Consider the following 10,483-nt stretch of genomic DNA (forward strand, 5'->3'; position numbering starts at 1 on the left):
CCTTGCCTGGGTCAGCAGCGCCCAGAGTCAGGGTCCTCCGCTGCCTGAGGCGTCAACATGCCTGCCTGCAATGTGTTTGTGCACATGCGTGCACACGCGTATGTGGGTAAACACGTCTGTGCACGTGTGTGCTGCTTCTCTGGCCAGGCCCGGCTGCCCCACTCATGTGTGCACCCAGTTCCTCATCACTGTCACTCCCGAGGCCCAGGGCCAGCATCAGAGCATCCATGGCTGCTCCCTAACCTCAGCCCTCCCGGCCCAGGGTGGTCCTGGGATACACATAGGGGTGGAGGGAAGTGACTGCTGCTGTTGGATCTCAGAATACAAAAGCTAATACTATTACCTAATGTTCTTTTTAGTGTCTCTAATGGTATCGCTTTTTCATTTCTGATATTTTAACTGGGTATTTCTCTCCATGACCCTTAGATATTTCAGCTAGAGGATCCTGTGGGGAAAGTGCCGGGCACACAGGAGGGGCTCACTCTTCTAGACATGTTATCTAAAACCTGGTTCATCTGTCCTTCCACGCAGGGCCTAGGGGATGCCAAATTCCAGGGGCCAGAAAGAGCTTGGGATAAAATGAAACTTCAAGGGGACGGCTTTGACCTGGGCTGAGTCTACCTGTGCCATCCAACTGGAGTCTCAAGTCCTGAGGCAGGACGTCCAGATGCCCCAGTGCAGGGCCCTCCTGATCAACACCTGCTCCCCTCTACTCATTAGCAACCTCACCCACCCTACTCTCAAAGCACACTTGGCTCTCGTATCCAGGAGCTCTGCATCTGTAGATTCAGCAACAGCAGATGGAAAATATTCAGAAAATAAATTGGACGGTTATGTTTGTATTGAACATGTGCAGACTTTGTTCTTGTCATCATTCCCTAAAGAATACAGTATCACGACCATTTATGCAGCATCTGCATTGTATTACATATCATAAATAATCTAGTAACGGTCTAACATATACGGGAGGATGCGCATAGCTTATACGTAAATACTAGGCCATGTTATTATATCAGAGACTTGAGCATCCATGGATTTTGGCATTCCCGGGGACCCTAGAACTAATCCTCCATGGATACCAAGGGATGACTGTATATACTCACTCAGGAAGGCTTCTCATTGGAGGAAGGGCCCGGTTCAGGACAGACAGGGACATCATCCCTGGACTCCTGTCCATCCATCCATTCATCCATTGGCACCACCCTCTAGGACTGTCCCAATGACAGCCCTAGCAAGTGGAGACAAGAAAAAAGACCGGCTCAAATGGTACAGCTTTGAGGTGTTGGAAGATGTTGCACCAGTATGAGAATAGGGGGTCAGTTTCCTCCAGGATCCAGAAAGCATATCAGGCAGGCTCGGGGAGAGGAAAGGAACACGGCCTCTCCAGCAGCCACACAGGCCTGCAGTAGGATGGGGATGGGGCTGGGGCTGGGGCTGGGGCTGGGGCTGGGGCTGGGGCTGGCCCTGTTTATCACTTGGGCCTCATGAGGGGACAAGAAAGAACAGGGGGCAGAGGAGGAGCATGGGGGCAGCAGGTTGCCTAAGGAGAAGGCGCCTCAGGGAAGGGGTATTAGTTTGTTTTCACACTGCTATAAAGAAATACTTGAGCCTAGGTAATTTATAAAGGAAAGAGGTTTAATCGACTCCCAGTTCAGGGAACTTACAGTCATGGCAGAAGGCGAAGGGGAAGCAGGCACCTTCTCCACAAGGCGGCAGGAGGGAGTGAGCGGAGAAGCAGGAAGTGCCACACTTTCAAACCATCAGCTCTCCTGAGAACTCCCTCACTATCAGGGGAGCAGCAGGGGGGAAACTGTCCCCAGATCCCATCCCCTCCCACCAGGTTCCTCCCTTGACACAGGAGGATTACAATTCCAGATGAGACTTGGGTAGGGACACAGAGCCCAACCTGTGAGGGTCTCAGTCTATCTTGCAGCTCCCCTGGGGCTGGGGCTGAGTACAGTTCTGCTGGCCCTGCTCTACAGCACGTGGGGACTCTGCCTGTGTGTCCCCATCTGCTCTTCCTGGGGATGGTGGCTGCTTCCTCAAGAGGAGGGTGGATCTGCTCTCCTGCCCACCCCTCTCCAGGGCCTTTTGGAGCCCTGGCCACGTCCTCCCCAGGTAAGGGCAGGAAACCGGGCTCCTTGCCCTTCTTGCTGCATGGGTGACAATCCTGGGGTCATCCATAGGCCCCATCACTGTTCCCGCTTCTAAATGGAGGGTATTTTGGCACATCTTCCTGGCGGAGTCTGGGGCCTCATCCCTGTTATTTATTCTATCTTGGTAAAGCCAGGTTAAGACATCTGGGCAAGGAGATAGTAGAGTGGGCCCCAGGAAGGGTGGGTGGAGGGCCTGGCCTTTGGGCTTGCCTGGAGCAGGGTGGGAGGTGGCAAGGTTACCAGGAAGCAGGGCTGTCAGGGCCAAAATCAGGAGGCGGTAATAATGCTGGTGGGGGGACAGGGCTGTGTGCTTGGCTTGGGGTGGGGCATGAGAGCCAAGGTTTGTCAGCATGCAGAGGGGTGGCTGACTCATGGACTAGGGGCTATGGAACCCAGTGGCTGCCCTTAGCTCCTGGATCCGGGAAACTTCTGGAGCCTGGGTGTGGGGCAGCCTAGGGGTGGAGGTGGGGCAGACAGGGGTAGGGGTAGGAGAGGAGGACTTGCATGGCAGGGTGCAGGGTAGGAAACCAGCCAGGGGCCAGTTTGCATTGGCGGCTCCCATCCCCATCCCCACCCCCAAGCCCACCCCTACCCCCACCCTGCTGCAGAGATGGGCCTGGGCTGCTGTCCTCTGCTTTGGACTCAGCAGATCACACGATGGAAGCTGGCAGCCCTGTGGGCACCGCTCGAGCCAGCTGTGACCTGCAGTTTCTGCTTCCTGGAGTGTGGGGCGCCCACTCAGGAGAGCACGGCACACCCCACACCCCTCATTTTGAGGATGCTGGGAGGTGGGGACCAAGGTCCTGCAGCCCTCTGCTTGCGCTATGAAAGGTAGCCTAGGAGTCCTGTGTCCGCCCATCCACGTGGGGCCCCAGGAGCCTGAACAGTGGCAGGCAGAGAGATGAGGAGGGTGAGAGAAGTGGAAAAGAAGGAGAGAGAAAGAGAGATGGGGAGAAGGGAGTGAGATAGAGAGAGAGAGGATGAGAGATAAGGAGAGAGACAGAGGAGGCTGAGAGGAAAAGGAGCGAGAGAGACAGGCAGAGAGACACAAAAGGCAAAGAGAGAGACAGGGAGAGACGAGCATGAGTAGGAGGTCGGGTCACTCTCGATCCCAGTCCCCAGTGAAAACCGTAGGTCGCCATCACCTAACTACGCGTGCAATAAAGTCTTCTGCCTGCTGCTTACAGCCCGAGAACCCTTTTCCGAGAGAATAAAATCTTTGACCGTTGCCCTTTCTCGCCGGAGTTTGCTTGTGTCTTCTGATGAACTGTGATGTCTCACCTATCGCCTTCCTGGGCTCAAGGATCCATGAAAAGCCGACGACTCTTTTGGGGAGGCTCTGCAGTGCCTTCATCTCACTAGGCTCCCCAGGAAGCTTGCGAACTTGGCTTGAGCCCTAAGCAGCCGAGTATGTGCCGGGCCTCTGCTTCTCTCTTTCAGTAAGAGGGAGAACCAAGAAAGAGACTGAAGCATGGTCTGCAGAGAAGGCACTTGTGCAAACACCAGGAGAATGAGGGGCCTGAGTTGTCTTCATTTGTCCTAAAACCACCCATTTCCTCCCAGGCCACCCTAGTGAGGGCATGAAGCACAGCGTGTGTGTGTGTGTGTGTGTGTGTGTTTGCAGGAATATGCATGTGTATGTGTGTGCATGTGTGTGTGTGCAGGTATATACATGTGAATGTATTTATGTATGTGCATCTGTGTGCATGTGTGTGTGCATGTGTGTGTGCAAGTATATGCATGTGTATGTATGTGCATGTGTGCGTGCGTGTATGTGTGTGTTGCAGGGCTTTACAGTGGACAGGATGTGGGAGAGCAGCTGCAGCTCCAAGCTGCAAGTCTTTCTGATAGAATGGTTAAGATTCCCTGGACCACAGAAAGAGTGTTTTCATTTGCACCTATTTTTATTAGCATTTAAAGCTGTATTCTTCGTAGCATGTGAAGCTTAAGTTGCTTAACTATTCTTAGAAACATTTACACCAGCGGTCCCCAAACTTTTTGGCACCAGAGAGCAGTTTTCTTGAAGACAGCTCTTCCTCGGACCTGGGAGAAGGGGAAGGGATGATGCAGAGATGATTCGAGCCCATTACATTTATTGTGTGCTTTATTTCTATGATTATTTCACTGTAATATATAATGAAATAATTACACAACTCAACATAACATAGAATCAGTGGGAGCCCTGAGCTTGTTTTCCTGTAATTACGTGGTCCCACTTGGGGGTGATGGGAGACAGTCAGAGATCATCAGGCATTAGGTTCTCATAAGGAGCACGCAATCTAGATCCCTGGCATGCGCAGTTCACAGTAGGGTTCATGCTCCTATGAGAATGGAACGGCACCACTCATCTGACAGGTAGCAGAGCTCATGCCGTAATGCGAGGGATGGGGAGCGGCTGTTTCTACAGATGAAGCTTTGCTCCCTGGCTGTCTGCTCACCTCCTGCTGTGTTGCCTGGTTCCTAACAGGTGGGGATCCGATTTACCCAGCAAGATAAATACATTATTATGTCAATTTAAATTATTCACCTTGAACCACCCAAAATTACCTTGCATACCTCACCCACCCAAGGGTCCCGTAGCACACTTTCGGAGCTGCAGACAGTAAATCTGGAGCTCCATAGAGCATTCCATCTCTCCACCATCTGTGGAGAAACAGCCAAACATTGAAAATGTTTACAGGTAAAATTAAAGTTTAGAATAATGTGATTATTTCTATTTTAGCAACCAAAGGACACAATGAGATTAGATGAAACGATGCTGGTCAAACAGTTGCTGCCAGAAATCTGCCATTTTCTTCACACCTGTCGCGAAGGAAACCAGTGTGCAGCTGAACTTCGGAATTGTGCCTCTGGGGTTTTATTTTCTCTCAGCTGCAACAACTTCAATGCAGTCTTTAGTCGCATTTCTACCAGGTTAGTGTGTAAATTCCACATGGGACTACTGAAGTAATATGAACATTAGAAGTCTTGTTTTTTGTCTACATAAAAATAAAAAGTTAATGGAAATGAGGTTTTTTTGTTTTTGAGACAAGTTCTGTTGCCCCTCACAGCAGTTTCGACCTCCCAGGCTTAGGTGATCCTCCTACCTCAGCCTCCAGAGAAATGAGTTTGTCTGGGCTTTCGTAGAAATTTTATGCATTAATATCTTTGACATTTTAATTGTGTAATATTGTGATATTGATATGTGCAATTAAATAAGAGCACTGTTATGAATGTGAAAGTCTAAATTTCAGATAAAAATATCTGCCGTGAGCAGGCTTTAAAAAACAATACTAGGTATGAACTTTTGGTTTGGCTTTTTAAACATATTATCCCTTTAAATGAAACTACCCAATCAGATGGAATAATTAATGAGAGTCGTCAAAATTCAAATACTTTCACAACTCTACCCTTTATCACAAGATCTTAGGTTACCAAAAAACAAAACAAAAACAAAAACAAAAAAAACCTAAGTGATGTGAAAACACAAGGAAGTGAATAATTGCAAAGTAGAATTCTCCAGAAAGTGGACTGCATTTTAAAGGTATGTAAAATACTGCCATTTATTGAGTATTTGCAGCATTTCCTTTGCTGTCTCATCCTCACAGTAACCCTGATGATACTTCCCTCATTTTACAGGTGAGCAAACTAATACTCAAAAAAGTTCAGGTGATGTGCCAAATAATGGAGGACCCAAAATTTCTAAGTCAGGCTGGCTTCAGAATTTATATTAGTTTCACTATACCAGATTGCTTCCCTGTCTATTTTAGCCACATTTTGATGAAATCCATTTTATAAAATATACTTCTGTTTTTAAAGATTTATCAAAAATATAATTTAAGCTTTTATTGACGACTCAAAATCATCCTGAGCATTAGTTGTGATATGCTACATACAGGTGGAGAAATTACTATAGGTAGTGCCCTATGGGATAGAATTATAAGTGACAGTAGCAAGTAACTGCAAATTGTTGTTATGCACATGATTTGCCTTTCTAAGGCAAGTAAAGTCAAATGGGTTATTAACTTAATTAGAAACTATAGCACAAATTATTTAGTGATTCGTGAATCGAAGACTAATACCGAATAGAGAAAAACAATCCTCTTTGTTGGTGCCTGCATCTTTGGCTCGTCAGTGTTGTACGAACAGTGGACTTTGATTAGTCAGATTTACTGATTCCCTTGTTGTTTTCCAGCAGGTGTGAAAGACAACATACATCACCATTTGAGAATTTGTGTTACGGTTTTTTGGGGGAATTGATTAACTTCAAAGTTCTGCAATCTTTTTAATCAGCAATGACATTTCTATAATTAAAATCCTAGGCAGCAATATTTTTCAACCTCAATGCAATTCTTGATCCAAAGAAAATTAAAGTTTTATTTAATAGTATATTATTGATAATGTTGGGTAATATTTATACGGTAGAAAAATGTTTTCATGAAATCTTTTGAGCAGTAACATTTTATATTCTGAGTAATAATACAGTGGTTGAGTCAGCAAGGTAACAAATACCTAGAGAATAGGAGGGTGGAAAATTGTATTTAACAAAAAACACAAACCCTTTTCATTTAGGTGACTGCTAGGCCAGCCTTACTATTTGAAACACCTGTTACATTGAAGGTAGAAAGTGATACAAAAAAACCCAAATGTCTTTTAGTCTATCAATGCATGAACTGCCTTAGAGAACACAACAAATGTGCCACCTTGGAGAATTCTAGAAAATTTCTAATCACCAAAGGTTTTACTTTATGGGATTTTGCAGCATTAGCACATGTAAAAATAGCAACTTTTGTTTATTTCCTGAATCTGGTTCACTGCTGCCGGAATAGAAACCAAGTGTCTAAAATTTTATTAGCTTTCAGAGGACAGACCGCTCAGAAATGGCATCTGTGAAATAACATTGTTTCAAACAACTGCATTTGCAGTTTCGTTTAGCTTGTGTCAGAAATAGGAGCTGATCTTGTTGAAGGATCACTCACCTAAAAGACCATTATGATGGTTTAGTTTAGGTGGGAACATCTTATGCTGTCATAGTATTAGGTGACTTAAAATATGTTTGTGGCTTGAATGGCAGTTCTTTCTAAAGATTGATTTTATATTTTATATATAATAGATGAATCAGTACCATGAAGATGTTTCGTGTTTGTCCATTCTCCCCGTCAGTGTTTCTCCTTTAAGATTAAGATTGGGTTTTTATATTTCTGACCTTTACTTTTCTTTAGGGGAAGATAGGCTATAGATTTATTTCTTTCATGTTTTTGAGACACAGACTCTCTCTGTCACCTAGTCTGGAGTGCAGTGATGTGAACATGTCTCACTGCAGCCTCGACCTCCTGGGCTCAAGAGATCCTCCCACCTCAGCCTCTTGAGTAGCCGGGACTACAGGCACGTGCCACCATGCCCGGCTAGTTTCTTTAATTTTTTTTGTAGAGACAGGGTCTTGCCATGTTCCCCAGGCTTGTCTTGAACCCCTGGGCTCAAGGGATCCTCCTGCCTTGGCCTTCCAAAGTGTTGGGATTACAGGGTGTGAGCTACCATGCCTGGCTGGCTATAAATCTTAAGATAGCTTTATTTTTTTCTGGGAGTATACCATTTTCTGTGGCTCATAGTATTTATGTAGCGGAGTAACTGCTTTCTTCACAGAATTACTCCACAAATGCAGTTGATCTAGTTGTTTTGTAGTGAGAAGGTGCTTCAGAATATCTAATTTGATATACCACCAGAAGCAGAAAACTCAATGACTTTAAAAGTCGTTTGGTTCTTTACAGTTTACTATTTGGTTCTATACAAATCTGTTTGTTATGGTTTCTTACTCCTGTTTTAATAATAGTTTTCAGTTTTTGTATATGTCTCTGATCATTTAAAACATATTTTACGTTCTCTTTAGTATTGTTTAATATTGATTTGTTTATGCTGATTCATTCATAGTGAATTGTTTCATCTCAGTTTTGGAATCCTCGATTGCAAAGTTATCTTTAGTGTGGCCTGTATTTTGTTTGAGAATCCTTGTAGCCTTGGGCTGAGAGAGTGTTCTAGTGATGGTTTTGCATTTGCATTAGCCAAGTGCCCAGTTCTGGAGCTATTTTTTTCTTAATTTCTCAGTCCCAGCCTGTATGGGCAGTACAAATTTGAACCCTAAACTCGTAGAAGGTAAACAGCTCTAGATGACTTTTTTCACTTTATCCAAAGTTTAGGCAGAGCAGGTGAGCTTCTTTGTGCTGGTAGGTTTTTTTCTTTTTTTCTTTTTTTTTTTTTTTTTGTGGGGAGTGGGGGCGGCAGGGGGAGTGCATTGTTCTTTCTAGTTCATGTTTTATGCAGGGCCCAAGTTAGAATCCTGAATTATTAGGGTACAAGGCTTTTTTTTTTTTTTTTTTTTTTGAGGCGGAGTCTCGCTCTGTCGCCCAGGCTGGAGTGCAGTGGCGCGATCTCGGCTCACTGCAAGCTCCGCCTCCTGGGTTCACGCCATTCTCCTGCCTCAGCCTCCCGAGTAGCTGGGACTACAGGCGCCCGCCACCACGCCCGGCTAATTTTTTAGTATTTTTAGTAGAGACGGGGTTTCACCGTGTTAGCCAGGATGGTCTCGATCTCCTGAGCTCGTGATCCACCCGCCTCGGCCTCCCAAAGTGCTGGGATTACAGGCGTGAGCCACCGCGCCCGGCCTGGTACAAGGCTTTATATCCAGTCTCCATGTGGATGTTAAGCCCCAAGCTCCTAGGTTAAGGAGATCAAAAACCTCACTCATCTTTCCTTTGTTGCAGGGCCGGGTCATGTACTCGTGCACTTAACTCTCTGGTTTTCAGTTTTCTTCTTCTTTTCTGGACCTATACATTTAAAATATCTTTCAGTATGCCTAGTCTTTCTAGCTGTTTTAGTGATAGGTTTTCTACTCTTCATTTCTTTTGCTCAGACTACCCTTTATTTGATTTCTCTGCTTCGGAAATGATGTTTAACCTTCACAAAATACCTGCTCCCTATAAGGGTACCAGACTATAAAAGGGACAAGATTTTTCTCCCATTTTTCACAAACAACCACAAGAGTCAACTTTTCAGAAGTTGGTGTTGCTGATCTGTGATGTTGTGTTTTCTAAGGAGCCGTACTCCGTATTTCTACGCGCTTTGCAGCATCTGTGGAATTTTTAGCATTGAGGACAACCTCATTCCCAGCTTGAAATGCTGAGCTTTTCTTACCCTGATGATAGGAAGAGAGTTCATATAAGTGCTTAGAATAGTTGTACTGTTAGCTGTAGTCTAATTAAAGCTAAAGTGAGTGAAAGGAGAATTTGAGAAGGAAGAATGGTATTGATTACATTCTTATCAACTGAAGGTTTAGTGTGATGATTAATAACTCCTTTGCAAATTGCACTAAATGATTGAAATTCAAGTTAACACGTATAAACTATAAGACCATATAGTATTTGTGCCTTTTCACCATAGCTCTATTGCTGCTTTTATAAAAGTTTGAAATTTAATTGTGCTGCTTATATTTTTGATGTCTATTAATATGAATAATGAGTATGCCTCATTAGGTAGCATAATTTAATAGATTAACAATACCAACTTTTGAAAATCAGCACTGTGGTTTTTGGTGTAAAATGGAAGAAAAGTTTAATTCCTTTTATTAACATTTAGGCTAAGTGAATTTCTTTTATCAGTTTCAAAATATCTACATATCTGTTAAGTGTTAAATGTTTCTACATTTGTGATAACTTCATATTCAACATAAGAGAAGCTTGGGTTTAAACAGATACTCCTGTCTTTATAAGCTTACGTTCTACTGTGAAGGAGGGATATTAAGCAAATAATTACATAAACACGTGTACAAACTGTGAAAAGTGCAATGAAAAAAGGCTTACTCGGTTTTCAAATACAAAGTAAATGTACCCTGTGAATATAAAGTTTTGTTCGTGTTTCAAAAATCTAGTTGATAAAAGTAGAAGTTAGTAAAATCAAGCTTACTTATTATAGTTTTACTTTTAATTCAAGTTATACTTTTACTTGTAATTGGAAATATGAATTTTTAAAACTATTCATTGTGGAAAAATTAAAAAATACACATAGGAGAGAGAACAGTACTTCAAATCCCCACGCATCTCTTACCCCGCTTTAACTGTTTCCGGCATGCTATGGTTTCTCTTCCTCCCTTTTCAGTAATTTAAAGCAAACCCCAGATGTCATTTCACCTGTAAATATTTCAGTATATATCTCTAATAAATAGATTTTTAAGCATTTAACTATAATATTGTCATACCTATCAAGAATCATAATTCCTTAATATCATGCATTGCCCAATTTGTGGTTTTTTTCATTATCTCAGAAATGGCTTTTTTATTTGTTTTGTTCAAATTAAG

At 43.7% G+C, this 10,483-nt stretch overlaps 1 long non-coding RNA gene across 1 annotated transcript; it reads left to right on the top strand.

The window, feature by feature from the left end:
* The first annotated feature begins 38 nt into the window (after positions 1-38).
* Positions 39-847, top strand: LOC129533793 (uncharacterized). The gene is made up of 2 exons (XR_008680159.2): positions 39-106; positions 532-847. It is a non-coding gene; the product is annotated as an uncharacterized lncRNA (long non-coding RNA).
* The last annotated feature ends 9,636 nt before the right edge of the window (positions 848-10,483 follow it).

Source organism: Gorilla gorilla, chromosome 4 (assembly GCF_029281585.2).
Source record: "Gorilla gorilla gorilla isolate KB3781 chromosome 4, NHGRI_mGorGor1-v2.1_pri, whole genome shotgun sequence".
In the NCBI taxonomy this organism is placed as follows: Eukaryota; Metazoa; Chordata; class Mammalia; order Primates; family Hominidae; genus Gorilla; species Gorilla gorilla.